Consider the following 22519-nt stretch of genomic DNA (forward strand, 5'->3'; position numbering starts at 1 on the left):
TTTGGGACCTTCACAATCAAGTAAGAGTCAGATACATAAAAGACGAGAAATGAGAATCCCTGCTCCCTTGCAGGGTGAAAAAGCCCCTGCTGACAAGAACACAGCCAGAATTTGCCCCCCATGGTTTTCAGAGCTCGTCAGTAGTTTGGGGGTGCCCAGTGCCTCCAAAGCTCAGCACATTCATCAACATGGGGGTGTCCAAGACCTCATGCTTGTCAAGTGTTTTAGGGTGCTATGAGCCAGGTACCTGCAATCATCAATGGTTTGTGAAATGTGGACAAGAAATGTATGAGGGCTCCACCATTGCTTTGTGCCATCTCCTGGGAGCCAAGAAAGGATCTGACTCCTTCGCACATCACATCCCTGCACTGGCTCAGCAGTTGGACAATCAGGGTGCTTCCTGCTCCCCATGGCAGAGCTGAGCACCCCCCCACCGTGGGATCCTCTGCAGCCAGGTGAGGCCATAGTGTCTGCAGCTTTCCACTTCAAACCATCCTTGCAGACGGACCTCTCAAAACATCCTTGCACGTGGATGTTTTTAAATGGTGGCTGCCTTCCCCACCTGCTCCCCGTGGCTTGGAAGCAACATGGCTGCAGCATTTACATGGTCACGGGTCTGATCCTGTCTGTCCTCACGCCTCTCTGCCCTGCCACGGGCTGAGTCCCTGCACGGCAGCAGGAGACGGGCCACAGCATGGGGAATGTGCCTTCTCCACATGTGCAACTGGGGGCTTCTCCCACCAGCAGCGCCTGGGACCAGATGGCAGATCCAGCACCGGGCAGATGCTGTGGCGGACAGCGAGCGGCTGGGGCGGCGGGCATGGCTGGCGGGGGGTGCCCATGCAGCAGCACAGTGGGGACTGCCAGGTGGTCAGTTCCCCTGCGCAGGAGGCGAGACGTGCCGGATCATGGCTCCCTGTGCTGACTGGGGCCGGTGATAGCCCTGACAGCACCCCTCGATCAGATGGGAGCTGAAGGGCTGCCTGGCTCTCCGTGACTCAGCAATAATGCTTTGGGTAGTTAACATTTCATTATCATTTTTAAAGGCTAAGTGGCTTTTACCACCTGAGAAGTATATTAATGGCCCCAGTAAAACACTCCCCTGAGTGCCCTAATGCTTCTGTTATATCGATTCATTTCCCCCCTCCCCCCTTTCCTTCTTTCTTTTTTAAAACATTTTTTCTCTCTCCCTGCATGTATTCCCCCATTATGAAAAATACACACTCATTTATACGGTGCAGACAGGGGGAATAATGCCGTTCTCCAACTAATAACACTGCTGAATCCTCCCCTCCTCACTTGCTTATTACTCTCCACAGCAGAGAGACAAGAGGCAGATGGTGACAAATTCCTTCCCAGCCCCCGCAGATGATCAGCTTATGCCCTGAAGCACAAGGGGTCTTCTTGGGGTTTGGGGGTGGTTTCCTTCAGGCTCTGGAAACCTCCTTTCCCATGGGTTGTGCTGCTGCCTGCATCTTCTTCCTTGTGCAGAGCCCGTTTCCCAGGACGGGGACATTGTGTGAAGGTCCCTTAGCATACATCTCGAACCCTACACAAGAGATCAAGGAAGGAGCAGTTTGGTGCTGCATTTCAGGGCTAAGCTGAAAGAAATAACCGAAATGAGAGTTTTGGTCATTTGCCAGGGCAGGTCTCAGCAGAGGGACGTGGAGAAAGTCTTTGGTTGGGGTCTGCTCTTCTTGGCACCCTACTTACTGCTCAGATGGACATCGTGCCATGGGGCACCTGGTCACAGTCAATCCCAGCCAGCTGTCAGGTCTCCCTCACCCCAGGCAGCATGTTCCTGGTGCCATCAGCTCTGGAGCCAGCACATGGGTCTCCTGCACCAGTGCTTTTCTCCTCTGCCCCTTTGCAGCCACTGTCCTCACGTGAAGGGTCAGTGCTGCCAGGCACCAGCCTGCTCTGTCCTCTTCTGTACATGCGTCGCAGGCCCAGGAAAAGTTGGATCACTAATGCCATCTTCCCCTGGCTTCCCTTCTCCTGGTTCTCCAAGCAATTCTACACCTCCTTTTCTTAAATCTCTTACAGTTCAGGGACAAATTAATAATATAATTATTACTCATTAGTAATCAGTATTTCAAAGCCTTCTGTAGCCTCCAAGAAGCTTCCCAGCATTCCCATCACAAAGGTGCCCATTTCCCTATCTCTGCATCAACATGCAGTAAAAGAGCCACCTCTCCCCTGCACAGCATATCTCTCACTGCCCCATAGATAATTAGTTTATAGACTTATTACAGCCAGGGTGGGCTTTTTGCTTTTCCCTCAAGTTGAAGCATCACAACAGAGAGCCAGAGGCATCCTCCTCCCCAGGAACATGTTCCCATCAGCCTGACCTCTGCCTGCTGTGCTCAGCCCATCTCCCCTTCCCCACGGACTGGCTGCAGCCCCCCTGATTTTGCAAGGCAGCTAGCAAAGTGGTATGGCTGGCTTCCAGCTTCCCCACTTCTCACTCTACCTGCACAGTCGAGATCAAATGACCCCCAGGATCACCCCCCCACCTAACCTGCCTGCTGCCCTCCTGCCTCCCAGCCCTGCTTCTTCCTGCACAACCTGATGATCTGCTCAGGCTTGAAGGTCTCCAGAGCAGGACTAGCAGTAACTCTCATTCCCATGCTCATCTTTGCTTCTTCTCTTTTTTGCCCTACTGCTTCTCTCAGCTGTAAGGGGACATAAGGCAGCCACAGAAAAGGTCTCAGAAAGGCTCTGGGGGTCCTGGGGATACATCTTTGTGCTGCCCGTGCAAAATGAGGGAATAGCTTTGCTCAGGTGACGCGTGTGGTAGGGCTGGATTCACTCAGTGCAGGCTGGTTGCACACAACAGGAAGCAGCTCAGGATATCCACACACATGCAGCCTCCAGAAATCCAGATCAACTATGTGCTATTTCCATGGGTTAAACTGAGTTCTCCAAAGACCCCGTCCTTCATGCATGGATGGTTACTGCTAAAAAGGTGAGCATTTGCCTTGAATGCAACCTGATCAATCCTGTCTTGAACTCTATAGCGTGCAGGGACGTCCTGAGTGGGGGCCTTATCCCAACCCTGTGATGTTGGCCTCATGTCCAAGAGTCCAGCAGCATCACCCCTTGTTCTGCATGACCCTGGTGAGCCCACAAATTGCTCTGCTTATGCCTTTTCCCAAGGTCTCTTGCTGGACCTCTCTCAGTGCAGAAGCAGAAGATGCCATCTTCCACCTGGGTCCTGGGCTGCCTCCAGCATCCTCAAGAAATAAGAAAATTGGGGACTGAAAGACAGGTTCAAGGCTCCACTCCATGTCAGCTGCAAGAGCAGCTCCAGGCTGGCATGCACAGACATGTATAAGAGGAGGCAGGATGTCTCTACCCCTGAGAAAATCTTCCCTGCGCACAAATGCAAACCCCAAATTCCTGGATACTGCCAGCTGCACAGATCAGGCAGGAGCCTCCAAATCCAGATTTGGTAGCTGCTGCTGCTGCTGGGTCCCACAGTGAAGGACTTGCCATGTCACCAGTGGCACACATGCTGCTGTGTGAGCTCCTCTGAGCTAATGGACTGGGACAGCAGAGTTGCTGAGTGAGGAGTTGTTATGCCATGGGCTCTTGCATGGCAGTACTTCAAACTTGATGGCAATGGGAGGCTGTGAAAAGATGGTGATAAATGTTCCCAGTGGAAGACTCTCAAAAGGCTTGACACATTTGTTACCTGCTGAACTGGGGAGCTGGGAAGGGTTTTTAAAACCCCGAACATTTTCATGGTGGTTTTTTTGCTTTATGGAATCACTTCCCAAAAGTGGTTGCCCTCTTTCCTCCACCCCTCCCTTTCATCAAAAAGCCATTTTCTAATACATAAAATGCCAATTTTAAAAGATGGGAAAGCAGAGAGCATCCCTGACAATGGCAGCTCTCAGGCTGGCCCAATCATCAACTGATCGTGTTCTTCTGTCGGTGAAAGTCACAACTGAAAGATGCTCAACACTGTTCCAGAACCTCACAAGACTCCTGTGGCATCAAAGGACCTCTGATGTCAGTGAAGGCTTTGTAGGAGGGGTTATTCAATCAGCGATATTACCCACCATTAATAACCTCTTGGCCCACCCAGCAAAGGAAACCCCAGCAGATGTCTGCAGGAGTGTTGAATCTCTTCCGTGTCACAGGCACGGGCTTTCCTCCCCCAAAGTTTTTGTTCTGCAGCTGGGATCCCTGTTTCTGCCCAGCAGGCACCAAATGAAGATGGAGAAACACAGCCCTCTGGGAGGGAACACCCAAACCTGTGGAGACATCTGCATGGGGAGGTGATCGGAGAGGAGAGGGCTGGCAGGTGGGGTGCTCACAGCCTTTCTGCCCCAGAAAAGGCTCACTCCAGAAAAGGGCAGCTCTAGAAAACCTCTAGAGGGTCTGCTCTGGGAGATACCACAGAACCAGGCAGAGCAGAGTGCCCGGGGGGGCAACCCTTGGTATCAATACTGGGGGGGATGAAGGAATTGAAAGCAGCCCTGCAAGAAGGACTTGGAGATACTGGTGGATGAAAAGCTGGGCAAGAGCTGGCAATGTGTGCTCACAGCCCAGAAAGCCAACTGTATCCTGAGCTGCATCAAAAGCAGCGTGGTCAGCAGGTCGAGGGAGGGCATTCTGCCCTTCTGCTCCGCTCTGGTGAGACCCCACCTGGAGTACTGCATCCAGCTCTGGGGTCCTCAGCACAGGATAGACATGGACCTGTTGGAGTAGGTCCAGAGGAGGGACACAAAAATGATCAGAAGGATGGAACACCTCTGCTATGAAGGAAGGCTGAGTGGGGTTGTTCAGGCTGGAGAAGAGAAGGCTCTGGGGAGATCTGATTGCAGCCTTTCAGTACCTGAAGGGGGCTTATAAGAAAGATGGGGACAAACTTTTTAGCAGGGCTTGTTGTGATAGGACAAGGGGTAATGGTTTTAAACTGAAAGAGAGTAGGTTTAGACAAGATATAAGTAAGAAATTTTTTACAATGAGGGTGGTGAAACACTGGCACAGATTGCCCAGACTGGTCGTAGGTGCCCCAGGTCAGGTTGGCCAGGGCTCTGAGCAGCCCGATCTAGTGAAGATGTCTGCTCGCTGTGGGGGGGGGGGGCTAGATGACCTTTAAAGGTCCCTTCCAACCCAAACTGTTCTATGATTCTATGGTTCTGTGAACTCCAGGTTCTCAGCTCAAGGAAATGCCTCTGACACCGGCTGTGCTGATACACATGTCTCCATCCCTGATTTTGACCAGGAGTTACAGGAAGGTGAGGCACCCTTTGGTCAAAGCTGTGTTGAATTTGGCACCAGTAGCACCAAAGCCCACCGTGTAACAGAATACATCAGTCATGTAGCTCATTATTTCCAGTCACAAGACATGATTTTTCACAGAGAGTGGGGATGGACCTTGGGATATTTTAAACCCTTTTTTTCCTGACTGGGGCAGCAGTCACCAAGTCAGATTCCAGTGTGACTTACTCCAACATGCTACCCCATCTCAGCTGGAGTAACAAGAGCTTCAGACTTTTATTTTTCTTGAAAGTTTCTGGCTATTTTTCTGTTCTCAAAGTTTTTCCTAAAGACTGGCAGTTCAGTTACATCCACTTAAAGTTAGTTGTTTGGCTATGTAACACTGTACAGCACCAAGAGCCAGTGGTTCCTACTGCCTAGCCACAGATGCTTTGTTCCCAGGATCCTCAGTTTTTCCTTGTCCCTAAATCTGGGGAGACGTACTCCTCCCAGCATTTATTCTTCAATAGGCAAAGCCTCTAATTCTTTGCTGCCTTTCTAAATGACCTTTCCCTATCTCATCACGATTCCCTATCTAAACTACGTGGGAAAGGCAACTTCTTTCCATTGTCTCTAACATTTGTTGATATAAAACGGATTTCTTATCTCTGATGAAATATACCTCCCCTTTTCTCATCCAGTTTGTTACTATTTCAGGTGAGCTGCAGAAATTAACTTTAGCAGTTTCTCTCTCAGTACTTTTCTCCTCTAGGGGCTCACAGACAGCTTCATGCACTGCCCAGCCCTATGGGAAGGAAGGCTTCAGGCATCCTTAAGAGCCACTGAACCTCGCTCCAGCCTAGAGGGACTCAGCCCTCCCCTCCTCTCTTCCAGACCTTGACATCCTTTGCATATATATCCTGACCTCAGGCTCTCTGCATGCCAGGCAGGGGTGTGCTCCCCTGTGACTCTCTGGCAGCTCTGGAGGGAGGAGCAGTGACAGTTTGTGGGGCAAGAGGCACAGCAGCAGCAGGAAGAAAGGGAGAAGAGTTTGACCACACCGGCCAGGATCAAGTAGTGACTTTAGCAGCTGGCTAGCCTGAGCCCACCGAGCTGCCTCCAGAGCAGCCCTGGCAGAAGCTGTCAGCTCTCAGACCTGACCACCCTGTTTAGTTCATCCTGGAGGCTTCGGAAGCCAACTGCACACACCAGCAGTGGCACAAGCTATCGAGGAGGACATCTGTTTAGGCATTGTAGGGGTCATAGTAGGGGCATAGTAGGACCCTTTCATTCCCAAGAGTTGAACCTCCAGTGGTCCATCATGCCCTCCATTTCAGTGCCCACAAGTGATTCTCTGCCCACCTCCCAGGCTCACCAATCCCTCTCTCCACCTTGCCTGCTCCCCACTGGCTCCCCGAAGCATTAACCCCTCTCTTCCCTCCGTGTGCCCACTTTCCCACCCAGCTCCTGCTTCTTCTGTCACCTCAAGCTCAATGACATGTTGCTAGAGTGGAGGGGACACGGCTGCTAGGTGGATCTGCAAAATACGGTGAGATGAGGAAGCTGGCTGAAACTGATGCCCAAGTCTGCAGACTGTCACATTCAGAGCTGCTCTCCTGGAAGTGAGAAAATTTGGTCCCGATAGTAACACTTGGATCGCTGCTTTGCACAGATGTAACTCCTTTCTTCAGCTTCTGTTTTAATACACGCGTTGCTGCCTATTCCTGGAGATGCAATTCAGTGCACGCTGCCGGATGGAGGGAGCAGCCCATGAGACCAAGTCAGCTTGCCTCTGCAGCCAAGGGGCTTTCCATTGTTCTCCAAAAATGTTGCCCAAATCCGGAGACGTTCTGCCCCAGGGGACCATGCCTGGCTCCCAGCATATCCCTCTCAAAAAAAACCCCCAGCCCTCAGCCTACAACCATTGCATTTCATGGGAGTGGGGGATTTGGGGACTGAGATTAAGACACCATGCCCTCCTTTTCTTTTGCTTTTACCAGTCTATGCTAGCTGGGGCCAGGGGTGCTGGAGTGAGGCAGTTGAAGCAATCAGTGCTCTTCAACAGCACGTTGCTGCAGCCATGTGGTGTCCTGGCAGCTGGAGGAGTCTCCACTGGAGTGGGATGGGCAGCTGCGCATGTACGGTGGGACCTGGATCGCGCTGCAGCTGCAGCACTGAGCTGCCTGGCTTTGGGGCTTTCCGATTCACAGCCCTAATGCAACATTAATGGGTTTTGCTGGCGCTGAATATTTATAAACCAGGAGCAAGTTCCTACCCATCTACGGAGAAACTGGGGTCTGCAGGAGAGAGAGTAGACACCCGGCCTCTGTCTCACCATGGGGGGCTGGCCAGGACCCTTCCCACACTCTGGGCAATGGGAACTGCCCTGTCCACCCACTCAGGAAGGGGAAGAAGATGCAGACAAGGAGGACCCAGGGCTGAGCTGTCCGCAACACCTCTTCCTCCCCTTTCAATCCTACATCTCTGCCTAAATGTGTGGAAAACCGCACAAGCTCACACCAACCTGCCTTCCTCCCCTCTCCCATCTTCCCTCCCAACACCCCCATGCTGCCATACCCCTTCTCAATGCCCAGCTCTCCCAACGAGGGTCTCTTGTCCCCCTCCTCTGCTCCCCTCAGCATCCCCTTTCCTTCCCACCTCCCAGACCAGACATCTCCCTTCCCCAACGCCTGCTCTCCTTGCCTCAGTATCGACTATGTCCCAGGGCTCCTTCCCCTCTTTCTGCACATCCCACATCCTGGAGACGCCACCAGGACCTGGTGGCCGCATGGCCCCTTCCCTCCTGGTGGAGGTCCCCATGGCATCCCGCAGCACTGGCCAAGCCATGCAAACCACCGGTGCACGCAGGTGGCACGTCATGCCAGAGGACTGTGACCACCAGGGCGGTGAGGACACCCTGTGGAGACCCTCTACCAGGCCCCGCAGGCTCCGTTTCACACTGCTGCACACAACAGCCTGCACTGACTGCTCCAGATAAGCTTTTTCAGCAGGAAAAGCACACGGAATAAATGTTTCTTTTCCATTTTTACCCGGTTTCGAAGGGATGCTCTGGTTTTTGCTTGGCTCTTGAAATCTTTTGTGTGGAGACAGAATGAAAAATCGCCATGCTATGGCTATCTGGCTGTCCAGAGGGATACACCAGCACCCAGGGGACATCACTTTTGGGGTGTGGGCACTGTCTGTCCCACCCAGCCTCCTTGGACCACTCTTTCTGGGGGCAGGTGGAAAGCCCTCCTCCTGGGTGGAGGGAAAGCCCAGGCAGGCTCCAACGCACCTGGGGCAACATTGCAGTGAGGAGCAGGACTGGGCTCTGCTCCAGCTCGCCTTACCTTGCACTGGGCACTGCAGCTGAGGGGGCTCGGGGGGGGGGGGTTCCGGGGGCCAGGCTAATCCCCCTCCCCATCCCCACCGCCCAGGGAGCGCCCGGTGGCCCAGGCCACCTCTCGCCTATCTTGTTTGAACCGTCAGCTGCAGCAATAAAAGCACCTCCCCTCCCCAGACCTACATTAAAAGAGCTGGACCTAAAATTAATTTAGCCCTGCTCTTTGTTGTGGACAATACAGAGGGGATATTGTGTGTGGGGAGAGAAAGGCTTTTTGTTTGGGTGAGGAGACAGCGGCGGTCTGTTCTTGCGGACATCTGAAAACAAGGCTGGGAAGAGCGGCCCTTTAAGTTCGGCTGAAGCAAAAACACACAGCCCCATCTCACAATTAAACACAGTATCAAACCGAGAAAGGATCAATTGAGCCTAAAACAGAAAGCTCCCCATGTGACAGATTCCAGAAAGTACGTGATACACCATGCCCAGGGCTAGTACATGCCTGCTGTGTTTCCCAGTACATGATTAATTTGACTCAGGGCAGGAGGCTGCAGGCAAGGGATCTGCAGCACACACTGAAAAGTTTTAACACTTTGAAGACTGGAAGCGCGGCTGAGCGTGAGAGACAAAGGCAGGCTGCGAGAAGGCACGGGCTGGCTGGACAGGGAGCCTGGTTACTCTTCTTTTCTGTTCATCGCCAACAAAGGGTGGGTTTCCCGCTCAAGGCCAGCACCAGGCTCACATCTCCCCCACCGAGCATCCCTGCCTCCATTCCCTGCGGGGGGCTGCTCCCCATGGCCCTGCTCCTGGAGAGGATTTTGGGGCTGGGGGACTTGGGGTCCATAGGGCAATCCCTGGGCTGCAGCCTCTTCCCTTGGGGCGGGTGACAGGGATGACTTGGGGAGGACGTTTGCTTCCCTCGCCCAGTCTTACAGGTGACCTTGGAGAAGCGCGGATTAGGAACAATTAATATATTAGTCCCTTAATTGCTGGAGAGCGCAGATGAAGCCAACGGGCACTTTCTCCGGGAGGCAAGGGGTGGCGCTGCGACACCAGCAGAGCGGCCTGTCCTGGTGGGGTGCAGGCTGGGGACACTGGGGTGGCATCCCCAAAGCTGCCCCCTCCCCCGCCTGCCACTGGCTGGCCACGGGGGGACACAGCTTTTCTCAGGGCAGGATGCGATCTTGGCCAAGGGGTGCAGGCTGGGGACACAGGGGTGACATCCCCAGAGTCGGATGCCCTCTCCCCCCGCTGCCCGGCCGTGGGGGATGCAGCCCTTCCCACAGCAGGACATGACCCTGGCTGAGGGATGCAGGCTGGGGACATGGGGGTGGCATCCCCAGAACTGGGTCCCCTGTCCCCCACCGCCCAGCTGTGGGGGATGCAGCCGTCCCTCCGGCAGAGCTCACCGCCCCAGTCAAGGTCCACGCCACCAGTCCTGCACACCTCGCTGCGCAGGTGGTCCTCGCCTCCAGGCCCCAGGCTGCCATCCTGGGGGCAATGTGGGACCGGGGCGACCAGCATGCAGCAGCGGGGGCTGGCATCGCTGGGGCTCAGACAATGCAAGTCCCCTTTGAAAGCAAGCCAAGCCCAGGCTGCGACTGCACTTGCTGGGATGGCTGGAGACAGGACCCAGCAGCTCTGCTGCTTGCTGCCAGCCTCTTTCCCCAGGCCTGGGAACGGTGCTAGCTTGAAAGCCCCTGGGAGCCATACTCCCCATCCTCAGCCCCAGCTCTGGACCCTGCATGCTGCCGCAGAGGTGCTGCAGCCCACTGCAGGGAGCCAGCCCCAAGCCACAGTTTGGGACAGGAGGAGCCCCAAGAGCGCTTGTCCCTGGGGGAACATCCCAGGGCTGCTCTGTTCCCTGCCGAGCTGAGCCCCAAACCTGCGCTAGTTTTCCCAAAATAGCTTTGTCAACAGGGCAGCTCAGGCTGTCTCGGGAAGGAACCAGACCCACAAGCTACTGGGGAATGAGCCCCACAGGCATTTGGCACCATCGCCTCTTCATGCGACTCTCCAGGGTCATGCTAAAGCAGTTGAGTCGTCTGCATGCGGGATGCCGCCAGGACAGAGCCAGCAAGTAGCGGGGTCAGCCCGTCCTTGGGCTCTGCTCCCCCCAATAAAATGCAGACGCTCCTGCCTGCCTCACAGAGGGGCTCCGTTCATTATCCGCTGCAAAGTGCTCCGAGATCCTCGGATCAAAGGTGCCGTCACAGCGTCGAGCCTGATTATTATTGATTATCCGTTTCAAGCCAGGTCCCAAACGAAGCCAGCGAGCCCTGAACGCGGAGGAGCCGAGGGAGGGCCCAGCAATCGACTGGCGATTTTTACTGCGGATGACCCGAGCCAGGGAGCAATTTCTGTTCATCCATCAAGGAAGATCCAGGCGTGAGCAAACAGTCAGGTCATGGGCATTCATTTTATTATTAAATCCTAAAGGGGCCGCGGCTCATGCAGCTGGATGTAAGTGATCTTCGTGTTAAAAAGACGAGCTTTGAATTTAATTTTGCAGCCAGGCTGATAGACCTGGGGATGACTCAGCCAGAAGAACCAGCCAGGCCTTCTCTTCAGGGAGGATCAGATGCAGCCAGGGAGAGTCAGGGGCCAGCTCCCAGCACAGCACAGCCCTCCGGTTCCTCCTGAAGCTCCCGTTGTCCCCACTTTGCCCTCCTATCCTCACTCAGGCCGGCTCTCCCTTGCACCGTGTGCCAGGGCGGCTGCCTCTCAGCCTGCACTCATGTAGAGGGTTGTGCCTGTGCTGGGGACAGGCTCAGAGCTGTGCTACTCCAACATAAATGCAGGTAGAGTGAATTGCAACAGTGCTCTGCTGGTGTGAGGCATCCCTGGAGCAGGAGCGCACACCTCACAACGTGCGGCTGCACCACACACAGCTGTACCACACACGCTGCACCATGCACAGCTGCACCCTGCACACTACACCATAAAGACTGCATAATGCATGGCTGCACCACGCGCACTACACCGTAGAGACTGCACCACTCATGGCTGCACCACACACACTGCACCACGCATGGCTTTAGCATGCATACTGCACAATGCGTGGCTGTACCACACATGGGTGTACCACACACATTGCACAGCGCACACCGCACCGCGCATGGCTGTACCACCCACAACGCACCACGCGTGGCTTTACCGTGCACAGCGCACCACACACGCCGGTCCACGCACCCTGGGCTGCACACGCGGCAGCGCCATCAACACTGCACCACACGCATCAGTGCACCACGCACGCTTGTACCGCGCATTCCGCACCATGTGCCCAGCACCACGCATGGCTGCATCCACGGCCCCCTCTGTGCCAGGGAAGGGGACAGGCTCTCTGCCCCGGTCCAGCAGGACCAGCGGGGCAGGAATCGGCGAGGCGGTGCTGCCGGCAGGGAGGATGCTCCTGCCAGTCAGCCATGCGGGAACATCCCCAGAGGGGCTGCGAACGCTGTCGACGCTCCCAGGACTGTGGGCGCGGGGAGACGAGTCCCCTCTTCTCGCATCCCCAGGACGTCGCCTGCAAGGAGCAGGGGATGGCGCCGTGCAGGCTCAGGGCGTCCTGCACGCTGGGAGCGGAGCGCATCAGCCGCCCGTAATCCCTGGCGCCCTTCCTCGTCCTCCCCCTGCCCCCACAAGACTGGCTCCACTTTCCCCAGCAGGAGCCCAAGGAAAAAAAAAAAAAAAAAAGGAAGAGAGAGAGAGGGAGGGAGGGAAAGAGAAGCTAAAAATCTGTCTTCTTTAATTAATGAGGCAAGCCAGCCTGGAGAGCACGTTTGGGATCGCAGGCCCCCAGCCAGGGGCGAGCCGGCAGCCAGGGCCGGTGACATGGAGGAAGAGAGATGGGGGGAGCGTGGGGGGAGACAGGCATGGCTTTTTATACTCTCCTGTTAACTGATCCACGGAGCTTTCCTGGCATCGGTTTCAAAGGTATCCCTTCACTAATCCGCCGGGCTGTTCCAGGATGGTGGTTTTGACCAGCAGGAAGGGGGAAGGGAGGGAGGAGAAATGGTCACAGGCAGACTGCACCTTTTCACAGCCCGCAGGAAAGAAAAGCAGTGGGGGGAAAAAAAAAAGGAGCAGAGGGTGGTGTGGGGCCGGGGAGGGGGGGATGCTGGTGCGCCTGGGCTGGGGAGCTGCGAGCTCGGCGTCGCGGCCACTCGGCCGGCACTGCGGACAGCTTGCTGCAGCGTCCGGGGAGGAAACCGAACGGCACCTTCCAAATATAGCTCCTACCGCGCATCTGCCCGCCGAGCGCTGCAGGTATCCCAAACACGTCTTCCCCAGCGGGCTTGGCTTAATATAGGCTGACCCCCTCCCCGCCGGCACAGGAGCCGACCTTCCCCGGTGGGCCGAGCAGGGCAGGAGGATGGGTCCTGCTCCGGGGTGGGTACCACAGGGCAGGGCACCCACCCAAATTCCTCGCGGGGCACACCTCCCACCATGCAGCGTCTCGGTGCAGCGAGGGAAGGCAAGCTGGCGGCCATGCGGTGCACAGGCACACTGGGGCCAGGTGGGAGGAAGGTGGCCCTGTGGCATCTGTCCCTTGGGAAGGGCCGTGCGGATGCCACTTTGGCCATGCCAGGTGGGGGGGACGGAGCAGATGCACTGGCTTTCGTGGAGAAGCGGCCCCTTGGGACCTGGTTACTGGGGGATGAGATGCTGCCTACCATTAGGCCAGGGGACTTTTTCAGTATTAGTTCTTGCTGCTCTGTTGTTGTTTTGATTAAAAAATGCAGCCCCGGAGAGAGCCTGGGTGGGTGCCCAGCCTGCTGCAGGCTGGGGGGACTCTCCAGCCAAGTCCGGCCATGCACCCTGCCCCACCGTCTCCCCAGCATACTGGCATCATTTCCTCAAGTTGTATTTCGGCCCCATGAGCTACTGCCCATCTACCTTCAGCAGCCTCGGGCAGCCTCTGCTGTGATGCGGGACTGACCCTGGCTCTCCTGCAGCTATCACCAGCAGACACCAGCACCCACGGCCCATCCCTCCACGGAGCAGAGATGAGATTGCGAGCTCAGCAAGAAGCCCTTTGCAGGGCACCGTTGCAGGCAGCAAGGGTGTTTGATCATTAATGTCATTTTTCTAATTGCAGTCAGACCTGGGCACAGAGTCACCACCTGGGAAAAGCTGCTGGTGCTGGCCCAGGGAGTAGGTGCAGGAAGAATTTGCTTATAAGCTTTTTTTCTTTTTTTTTTTCAAGGGCCGGCAGTTAGAAAGATCAGTCTGCATGACACAGAGAGCGCTACGCTAAGACGGATCTCGCACCACGGCTCTGATTTCTCTGTCAGGTCAAGGCCAGTTTGCTAAACCTCATGTTCTGGTATTGTGTAAGATTTGGGCAAAGACAGGTAAAACCTTCACCCTCCCTGTGTCTCTCTGAAGTAGCTGTATTAGCTCAAAAACCAGATGTATTCTGCTCTTCAGCATATCTATCTAAACTAGCATCAAAATGGCTACAAAACTCCCCTTCAGTATAGGAAAAATGTCAATCCTTCGTTCAATAATATTTTTACAGGTTCTTGCTTCCCAGCAAACACCCTGAAGTTCCAACAGTGTCAGCTTTGCATAGTTTTTTAAAGGCCTCTTTTTGAGTGAAGGAACAAGCTTTTTTGTGTAAAGAAAAAACCCCCAAACCCTCCTGCACAACCTAACAAAAATGGTATGGTGCCATTTGGTATTGAGGACTGCTCTGGCTTCCAGAGTGCACATGGGCAGGGCTTTTTTGGTCCCTCCAGACCTGGCCCACCGCACAGACGGCTCTTCTCCTTGCTGCCGGGAAAGGTGCTGGGAGGTCGGTGTAGCTGCGTGCAGAGTCCCATCTCCCGGGCTGGAGTTTGCGTACTGATCCTCTTATCTGTTGAGAAGAGGGATGGTTCCCCACACACCTGCCTTTGCCTGGAGGCCCCCAGGGAGAGAGGAGAGCCCTTTTTGTTGCTAAGCTCAGCCTCTGATGCTCCCAAGTTCCAATGTACTGAGAGAGAAACTGGTGCATGCTCCTGTGCAGAAAGTGCATCAAGGAAGGTGGTGGGAAGGAAGCTGGGGAGGGGCCGATCACCCGATCCAATTTTACACCAGAGTGCTGGACACATGAAGATGGTCCCATGTCCTGCAGACAGGGAGGTTTGGACAGCTGCTGCCTCCAAAGGGGAACACCGCAGCTTGCCGGGTCGTGCTGGTAAGTGTGCTCCACCATACCCAGTACAGAGACCTGACTAATGTTACACTGACTGAGTCACATTTCTCCCTGACCTTTGTCCATGGGCTCATTAAAATAATTGATCCTAGCCACGACAGTCACACAAGGACCAGATGCTTGTCACGCTGCCTCTTCGGTGGCTCCTTCCTTCCCACCGCTCTGGCCAGACCCACGTCTTTTTTTGCCAGACCTTCCCTTGCCCTGCATCCCCCTGGGGCCACCCTGGAGCGGTGCCCCAAGCAGCATGCCCCAAGATCAGCAGGCTCAGTTGGCTCAGGGGGCTTGGGGAAGGTGTCTAGCTGCTGCCCACAGGGAGATCCAGCCGGTTGTTTTGCTGGCTTTATCTCCAGTGTTAATTATTGCAGCCCCAGGTGGCATTGTCCCTTACTATTACATGGTTGACCTGTATCTAATCCGTCATCATCTGAAACCCTCTGCCCCGTCCTGGCACCCCTGTTCGCCCATGATCCCCCCAGCTTCCACATGCCCCTTGCTTTATTACTCCTGCATAAACCAAGTTACGGTTTCAGGACAGAATCAAAGAAAAGCTCCTTAATTTTCATCCAGCAAAGAGCGGTGAACCTGGAGACCCCTGGGGCGGACGAATCCCAACCAGGCAGGAGCTCAGAGCTTGCCCACAGTGGCGGTGGGTCCCTGCCACCCCGTCCTCCTTACCCCCAGCTGCGAGCAGAGATGTCTCTCAGCTCGGGCTGGCTTTTGGGTTGCTCCCCGCTGCGAGAGCAGCACAAAGGAACCCTCCCCGCTGGTGTCCAGGCCAGCAGCATCTCTAGCGCATGACTTGTAACCCGCCGAGCCCGCCGCTGGTCCTTCACACGCCGTGAATGATAACAGGGAGCCGCAGCCCATTGTCTGCCGGCCGTTGCGCCGGTTTGTCAAGTTTGCGGTTGCATTTTAATCCTGACGCCTTTTCAAAGCCCAGCTGCGCATTGTGTGGGCACAGGAATTCTTGACTTGCAAATCCCCCTAGCATTAAATTCAACCTTCTGGGGCTATGGTGATCGTCCGCACATTGAATGGGGGGCGGGGGGGTGGGGAGAGTGGGGGGAGCTTCTTGCCCCCTGCCATGAATAACAAGCAGATGAGAAGCAGCAGAGGACAGCAGAGGGGCTGGAGGAGCCTGGTGCAGCCAAGGTGACAGCAGTGGTGACTGTGAGGCTGGGTACGGTACTCAGCAACGGGATTTGTTGCCAGCTTGCCAGCTCCCCTCACCCCTTGCCTGCCACGCTCAGTTTGGTGCCTACAGCCATTAAAAACCATATGCGGTCTCCGGCAAATAGGGTTGAAGCGTCCCTTGGTGTCGGACCACAGGGACAGTCCTCGCTGCTGAGCCAGAGAGAGGAAGGTGGAAAGGACGGGTATGGGATAGCAAAATCCTGCCAGTGCAGTGCCAGCCGATGGCCGGGCTGGGTCACGCGGGTGGATTTTAGCCTTTTCCTGCCTGTCTCAGTCTGTTCCAGAGCTTGGGAAGCCACCCTGCAGGCTGGAGGCATAGATGCTGCCCAGACCCATCTGAAGCAGACACAGAATAGGAGTCTGCTCATGCGGGTGGGGGTCCAGCCTCGATGACCCAGGCGGTCCCGTCCAGTCCTCTGGTTTAATGCAAGCCATCCTCCTGCTCTGAGTGGAGAACAATAGGCAGCCTGTGTACGAAGAGATGGGCCTGCTGCCCCAGCTCTCCTAGGGGCTGGCTGAACCATCCTCAGACCAGTCGGGCAAGTTTTCAATGCAACAGAGTTGGTTTTTTCATTTAAAAAAACAAAAAAAAACCAAAAAAACCACACATTTGTCAAAGCTGAAATGTTTCATAGAGCTGTATCGTTCGGGCAGACTTTTGCCAAAAGCCGGGCAGACTTTTGGTGGCAGCCTGCCCGATTTCCTAACCCTTTGCCTAGCAGACAGCCTCAAAACCCAGGTTCCCAGGACGCCTCCAGGCTGCCAGGGCTCGCAGCTTCCCAGCCCCATGCTTCACGGGAGGTAGCAGGCAGCTGAACTGCCTTTCCTTGCTGCAGTGGGAGGACACCAACTCCAGGCACTGCTTTGCACAGGACCCCATGCTGCAGGAATCCCACGCCTCACCCCACGTCTCTTGTCTCTTCCGTGACGTCTCTTGTCTGCTGGAAGCGGCCCCAGCAACCCTCTGGAGCTGGGGCAGTGCGGGAAGTGTCAACTGACAGCTCTGCTTTGTTTCAGGGGGAAGAAAGAGAAACACAATCCCTTCTCATCTTCTCTGGTGGCCTTGCTTAACTTCTCAGTGCCTCAGTTTGCCAGGTTCTGGGATCATAAAGCCCTGTAAAAGACTCGGAGATCCTGGCACTCGGGGGAGGAAGGTAAGAATTAAAACAATAAGAACAACTGGCTCCCAGACCCCTCTACCACCTCTTGGACCAGCACTGTCCTTTCCCCTCCTTTTCGCATGCTGTCATGTGCATATGATCACTCTGTATGTCCTCACCTCCCAGGACCCCTCTTTATGTTCTCCCTGTCCTGCTTTCCTTCTCTCCAAGGCCCAGGTACGCTGCAGCCATCCCTGCTTCGGCCAGGCTTCCCTCCTCTGCCTCTCTGCCTGCTCTGCTCTGTGCAAGGGCTCAGACAGACAAGGTGGTTGTCCCCAATTCCTTCTTTGTGTCCCTGAGCTTTCTTCATCTAGGGAGAGACCCTTGCTCTGGGCACAGACCACAGTCAAGCTCAGCAGAGCCTGGGAGCAGGGACCGCTCACTGGGAGCCTGGAAAACTCAGGAGTACGAAACCTGCACAAGGAGAAAAAGCATTCAGGTTCCCCAGGACTTTGGGCAGGAAGCCAGACCCTGGCCCCAGCTGTCCTGTCCCAGCAAGAAGATGGCCACTGTCTGTTGGCCACACAGGACCTGGGGGCTTGGAGTGACAGCTGTCCCCAGAGCATCACTCTCAGCTCAGCAGCGTTCCCCGCACCAATGGGAGAGAGAATTATCCACTGTTTGTTTGCCCTGATTTGTTTTTAACAAAACTGTGCTGCTGGCTGTTTATCACTTCATTTTCCTCCAGGAGATGAGGCAAGCGAAGGAGATCAGCCAGAATAAAACATGACCTTTATGGGCTGTGCTGTGGGCTTGGACTTTCCACCTACCGCCTCTATGTACCAATGGGGTCTGAGATGAGCAGATGCCAGGTGCCATGTTTGGTGCTGGCAGAGGAGCAGCATATGTAGCTCTGAGCTCAGGCCCACGGGATACTCCCCAGCGTGTGCTCATGACACCCACCCAGAGAGTTTTTGTGCCACAGCTCAAGTCACTTCCTCACACCCAGCAAATTCCTCCTCCTGGTCCTCATGTCCCCCCCCGGTGAATCTCAGCAGAGGAGGGCTGAGTGCTTGTGGGGGAACATCACACAAGACACTGCTTCTGGGTTGCTGCAAAGACCCAGGCATGTAGGGACTGTCTCCCTGGTCTTGTTCAGTCCCCAGATGGGCTAATGTGTGCAGCATCCCTTAGGCTGGGGATCTGAGAGACTTTGCTCCCTGAAGTGCCCTGTGTGTGAAGGCAGAGTCTGCACTGACACAGCAATGCACAGCCACGTGGAAAGATGCTCTTATCAGCGTGTGCCGAACACCCAGCCCATGCCTGCCTCTCCACTCACGACTCTCCAGCCCAGCCTGGAACCTGCCCTGTGAAGGTGTGTGTGCCGGTTCAGGCAGAGCTGACTTGGTTCCAGCCAGGTGCTTACCAGCCTGGGCTCTAAGCACAGCTCAGGTCTTTGCTATTGGGAAGAGTATGGAGCAGGCTGGCTGGCTCACCCAGCTCTCCAGCCACGCCCTGCTTGCTCCCCAGACCACCATGCACTGGCCAGCCTTCCCATGGGCTCCTCCTGTGTCACACGTGTGTGCATGGCCATCCCCCTCCCTATGTGGGTGAGCTGGGCTGTGGGCAACAACTTCGTGGTGAGGGGTCTGGCTTGGGGGTAGAAGTGATGTCTTAAGGGGAGGCTTAGGAAAGCAGGGCTCTCACCACAAAATGTCTTTGTCCACCCAGTAGCCAACATTGAATGCCAGGGTGTGGACCACTGGACAGGGCCATTGGTTCCTACAGGGTGCTGCTGAGCCTCCCGGGTGTCCACCCACTCCTGCTTGGGGATTCACACCCACTGCTCCTGTAGCATCCTCCCCATTCTTGTCTGGACCCAGCCTGTCTCTCCTTCCCTTTCCTCAGAGGGGGTGTGAGGCTCTCTCCATTGTCATTGTTACTGCCTCCAGCCCCAGGCTGTTCTGTCCAGCGACCCCTTAGACTTGTCATTATTTGGAAGCACAGTGCGTACAGCACATCTCTTCCAAATGCATGGCTCTAGGCAGCCAGATACCCTTGAGAGATGTTCTTGGTCCTAAGAGGGGCTGGGGGGTGCCTCTGTCCTGGCTTGTGTGGTATTCAGACAGGAACTGAACATTCATTGCATTTATGACAGACTCTAGCGGTGAAAAGACCTTCTCTGACCTGTTTTGGGACAAAATCCAAAGCCTTTCTCGCCATGGATGCATCCTGAGTTTTGAATGCTTTTACTGCGTAGCAGTGGACATCGGAGATGTGACAATGGACCAGAGAAAGGGTACCTTGGTGGGGGTATCTCTAAGGGGAAGACGGGAAGACATCCCTTCTGGTTGACACCCTTCACTCCACATCTGAAGGCCAGCCTGGAGAGAGGTCCCCAATCACCTGCGCCAAACACTGTCTGCATGTGGACACACTCTGCTGAGCTCAAGAGAAGGCTTCGACATCGCCTGCCTTTCTCAGCATTCAGCTTGGGCAGCCTCAGCTGGCTGCCTGCTTTCTGAGTACCCCACTCTGAAAGCGACGTGCCCAATGTCCTAGTGGCTTCTGGGGGACTAAAGAACACTGAGTCCTGGGCCCAAAGGGTAGCCATGGGGACCTGTGTGAATGGGGACAGTGAAGGTGACAGTTTTGAGCTTTTGTGAGAACAAAGCACCTTTCAACGATATGTCTTATCTCCTGCTTCAGTGTTTGGGTGAAGGTCCTGAGCTTCAAAATACCCCACCTGAACCACCAAGAAAGTTGTCCTCCATCCCCACTGGAGCCCCCAGACATGGTAAGTTCAAGTGATTTTTAGTCAGAGCTAAAGAATACCCCTTCAGGACACAGGAGAGCCTTTGGTCATGCACAGGGAAGCAGGAGGGCACACGGCCTTGCCTTGGCAACTCTGGGAAGGCAACCAGCTTCTTGAAGGCATTCAGGGACACCCTGGGAGAGCAGTGGGGATGAGAGCTAGCCTGGAAGACTGCTCCACAGCCTGTCTTCCTCCTCCCTCTGCTGAGTCCCTGGCAGGTAGTGACATAAACCAAGCAGGTTTGTTCACAGTGACATTTTAGAGGATGCCTCCCAAAGATGAGTCAGGCTGTGCCTGCTGCAGAAAAACAGTGATGCAGAGTCTTGTGGGACAGTTTTAATGGCTGTGGAGGAGGCAGACTCACCTGAGCCAGCCTCAGTAATCTGGTCCTTGGGAACTGCCTGCCACAGATAGAGCCACTGAGTCCTGCAAGAGCATCCCAAACACCTTTTCCTTTCTTCCACAAAGTCATTAAGGCTCTTAGAAACTCCTGCAGCAGCTAGAACTGAGGTGTCCTTTCAGTAAGGTGCCCACCCAGCGGTATCTCAGGTACCTCTGCCTACAGTATTCCCATCCCATCGTTGCCCTGTTGCTAAGGTGCTCAGCCTAGCAATGACTGATGCTGACATGAGACCCTAGATACTGCCTATCACGTTTCCCATGAGCAACAGAGAGCAATGAAAATAGAGATCAGTGAGATGAGGAGAGGAGCCTAACCTGCTAATTACAGTGGTAAAGCAACATTCAGCACCTGCTGCTGGCAGTTAGGTACTTCTGCCAGGGGCTATATGGCAAAACAGGTTTGGTTGGTGGTGAGACAGGGCAGCAAAACAGGATTCATTAGGGCCAGGAGTGGTGTGGAAATGGTCTTACAACAAAGGAATAAGGCAAACTGGTGGGGTTAGAAGCTGGATGTGCATCACAGATGCACTCATGATCCTGCTGGTCAGGGTCTACCCCCTTCAGACGAATTGGGTTTGCAGAGAGGCAAGTTGTCTTGATCATCAACCTTCTGTCATCTCTGTGTTCACCTCTGTGCAAATCACAATGTTTTCTTCCTCCTGCCGTTCTGCCAGGGTGATTTGTGTCAGCAGGGTCTCTGGCCAAGGTGATTGCAGCAGCCTATTTTTGGGACTGCCCTTGAGAGTTGCAAGCCAGGAAGTTGGAGCCCAGCTGTTCCAGTGTCCATGCCCTGGAGAGGCACTAACACCTGCAGTCCGTGCTGGCTGCTCTCCAGTGCCTTGCTAATTGTGTCGGGGTCCTTAAATAATACAGTGGCCATGTGCTGAAGGGGCTGCCTGCTGGCTCTCCCGGTGCTTGGGAGGGGACAGAGTGGCTCAGCTGGGGGCCACTTCAGGCTGCAGGAGATGGGAACGTCTCCATTCAGATCCTGGGATTTTGGCTCCAAAGGTGCTCTCTGACTCAGCTTGGTTGCTGGATGCCTGCCCTAGGAGATTTATTTGGCTCTGAAAGTCAACAAGGGGCTCATAGATGCTCACTCCTTTGAGGCCATTTTGGGTACAGACAGGGATTTAAGGGACAGGTTGGTACCCACATGAATGTGCATCCTATACTGACCATAGAGCTTTATTTATCTCATCTTACAACTCCAGGTAACATCCCATTGAGGTGTTGTCCACCCCCAAATCTGCCCCACCACCTGAACATGGCAGGGATCTGAGTAGCTTGTTCCTGGGCCTCCCTTGATCTGTTGACCTGCAACACCATGAAATGGAGGCAGAGACCTGGGTGAAAGCATGATGAGCATGCTGCAGCTTTGCCTTCCAGACCTGCCCATGCAGTGAACACTAACAGTCCTTCCTGGAGCAGGTATCACCCTTCGGGAGCCAAGTTGACAGTGACACATGGGCTTCTTCTTCCTATGTTGTGTTGCACCTCAGGGTCTGAAATTTGCCTTGCGTGAGAATGGCAGTACCACCAGCCCAAAGGCTCATCTTGCCTAGGTCCTGTCTCCAACAGCAGTTGATACCTAGGGAAGGATATAAGAAGAAGATAAACGCATAGTACTTCCTCCAGCACTTGCCCAGCCCCTAGCTAGTCTTCCTGAGCCAGATGTCATCTGCAGAGAGCATACTTTTCAGTGGGTTTCTCTTCCATGATGTTCTGTCGATGTTAATGCTATGATGCCCTTTCTCAAGGAGTTCCACAGCACCACAATATGTTGCTTGAAAAATTGCTTCCTTCCATCTGCTTCGACTTACTGACTTTGCTTCATGCCCCTGCTTCTCCACTGGGAGCGAGAACGAGCAGTCCCTATTCACCTTCCCTGTGCTGTTCATCTTTTTCTGGATCTCTCGGCTACCCCTCAGGTGTCTCTTCCTGCTCTGACTGTTCCTGAGAGGTAGCTGCAGCTCAGTTGTATGGGTGAGAAATGCTGTGGCCTGCAGAGTTACCTGTGTGAAGCTTTAGTCTTGTGATACTGTCCAAATATTGCTGAATTTATCTTTCTGGCACACCTGCCAAGCTAAGAAGTCCTGTTACCCCTATTCTAATGAGGCACAGCATGGCCAGGTATCAAATACTCCCCCGATGCAAAACAAGTGGTTGAAAACCAGGGACTGAGCCTACACCTCCTTGTTCCCATCCCAGTGCTTTGCTAAGCTCACTCAACCAGCTGACCAAAAACCGTC

At 54.7% G+C, this 22519-nt stretch overlaps 1 long non-coding RNA gene across 1 annotated transcript; it reads left to right on the forward strand.

The window, feature by feature from the left end:
- Window positions 1-12688: 12688 nt before the first annotated feature.
- Window positions 12689-21564, forward strand: LOC138682293 (uncharacterized). Its single transcript, XR_011322404.1, has 4 exons — window positions 12689-12823; window positions 16971-17107; window positions 19763-19850; window positions 21482-21564. It is a non-coding gene; the product is annotated as an uncharacterized lncRNA (long non-coding RNA).
- Window positions 21565-22519: the final 955 nt, after the last annotated feature.

The sequence above is a fragment of the Haliaeetus albicilla genome, chromosome 27 (genome assembly GCF_947461875.1).
Source record: "Haliaeetus albicilla chromosome 27, bHalAlb1.1, whole genome shotgun sequence".
Taxonomy (NCBI): domain Eukaryota; kingdom Metazoa; phylum Chordata; class Aves; order Accipitriformes; family Accipitridae; genus Haliaeetus; species Haliaeetus albicilla.